The following is a 2,020-nucleotide window of genomic DNA, read 5'->3' as shown; positions in this document are numbered from 1 at the left end:
GGATTTCTAAGTTAGAAGCTCCATGTCGAAGCTCCTGGCTATCAGTTTCCTGGCCTGGCAACTTGGCAATGCTAACCACAAGTGTAAGGATGTGGTTTCACTAATGGCTGGCTAGAGCAAAGCATCCCATCCTGTTCCTATCAGGAACAGGCCTTCCTATCAGGCCTGAACAAGTGTAGATTCTTCAAGCACTCCGACCTGCTCATAGCTGCTAGCTGCTAACTGTAAACTAAAAGTTATACCAACAGGGCTTGTGCTCAGCAGTAGAGCACTCACCTAGCACGTGAGAGGCCCTGGGTTCGATCCTCAGCACCACATAAAAATAAATAAATAAAATAAAGGTGTGTGTGTGTGTGTGTGTGTGTGTATGATTGTAGAGAGGAGCCAGGATAGTATAAAAATAAATAAATAAATAAATAAATAGAATACAGTGGCATTGTACTAAGTTAAAGGAGTTGGAGAGAATTGGCAAGTGTGTACCTTACTTCTATGCCTATAATTTTACAAATTATAGCAATTATTATTATTAGTGGGTTCAGGGTACTACTCAGTGGCAGAATCTAGGGCCTTAGTATGTGCAAAGTCCTGGATTCAATACTTAGCACCCTAAATTTAAACAAAACAAAAAAGGGAAGTAGGTATTTGAGAAAAGTTGTATTATAATCTTTTTTAATGTGTATTTTGTTTGTTGCATGGCTTTTTTAAGTTTATTGAATGAAAGAGTTAGTTATACTAGTTAAATGATGACTCCAAATGGTTACATTCTACAAGCTGTGAGGTTTTAAAACTTGTGACAAGGGACCGAAGAGAGATACTACTCATTGCAAGGAAATCCTCCCTTAAGCTTCAGTGAGTCACAAACACTTAAAATCCATGAACCTTCAGCTGATGGTCCTTGCCCAATCCAGTCTCTATCAGGAACTGGCATATGTTTTGGGGATGGTCACTTTGTAGCTGAATTTCTTCTCCATATTCTGGATCTCAGTTATAGTATCATTGCAGGACATTTCTTCTTAAGTGCCTTCACTACTTTCTTTTTATCAACATCATTAGAGATTCCTCGGACAGTAATAAGGGTCTTCCTGCCATTTCTCTATTGAATTCTTACATTAATATGATCCTCAGAGCCAGCAGGAAGCAAGTCATCACCCTTGTTTGCATCAGCAAAAGTCAAAAGAGCAGAGGGTCTGGAGAGCAGACCTATGGCTTGCAGAAGGCATGGTGGCTGCAGGAGAAGGTGGGTGTCAGAACCCAGTGTCATGAAGTAAGGGAGCATGAAGGCTAGGCTGCTGAGTCCTAGGGGGTGGCTTAGTGACCAGGTCATATCACCATCTTTTTAAAATATTTTTTTAGTTGTAGGTGGACATGATGCCTTTATTTTTATTAATTCATTTTTATGTGGTGCTGAGGATTGAACCCAGAGCCTCACCTGCGGTAGGTGACCACTTTACCACTGAGTCACAACCCAAGCCCCCCCATGTCACCATCTTATTGAGTGATTTCTTCCAAGAGTGTTTTAAAGTTGAGTCTGGGTACAGTAACTCCATGTGTACAGTGTTATGGATCTTCTCTCACACACACACAAGTGATTTCTATCTTCTTTAACTGAAATTCAGAATTCTGTTGAAATCCTTGTGGTACTTGCTTCACTTAACAGTCAGTTGGAGCTCCAATGAATTGTTCAAAGTGATTACAAGCTAAGAGTGTCCCATTTCCTTTTATCTTCCCTATTGCATGGCCCTTCTTTTGACTTCAATCAAAAGCAAAAAAGCAATTAGAGTTGCAGAAAGTAAACGACACATATTTTTGTTCCTGAATACAAGGCTAGAGAGTTCTTGTTTTGAAAGCTGTTGGACATATAAAGATCCAACAATGGCAGTCAAGCAATGCAATCCCCTGAAACTCCTTTCTAGGGAGTCTGAACTTCCTAGAAAGTGTGAAGAAACACATGCATGCCTCATTCGGTATTTTTTTTTCCTCCATCTGGCATCATTGCTATTTTGTCAATGGAGTAGTTTTT

General features: G+C 40.0%; 1 pseudogene; it reads right to left on the bottom strand.

Annotated features, from left to right (window-relative positions):
* Positions 1-864: 864 nt before the first annotated feature.
* On the bottom strand, positions 865-1,220 carry LOC107138384 (annotated as a pseudogene).
* Between the last annotated feature and the right edge of the window lie 800 nt (positions 1,221-2,020).

This window comes from Marmota marmota, unplaced genomic scaffold (genome assembly GCF_001458135.2).
Source record: "Marmota marmota marmota unplaced genomic scaffold, marMar, whole genome shotgun sequence".
NCBI lineage: Eukaryota > Metazoa > Chordata > Mammalia > Rodentia > Sciuridae > Marmota > Marmota marmota.
The sequence above is the reverse complement of the archived record's forward strand: the minus strand, read 5'-3'. Positions and strand labels throughout refer to the sequence as shown.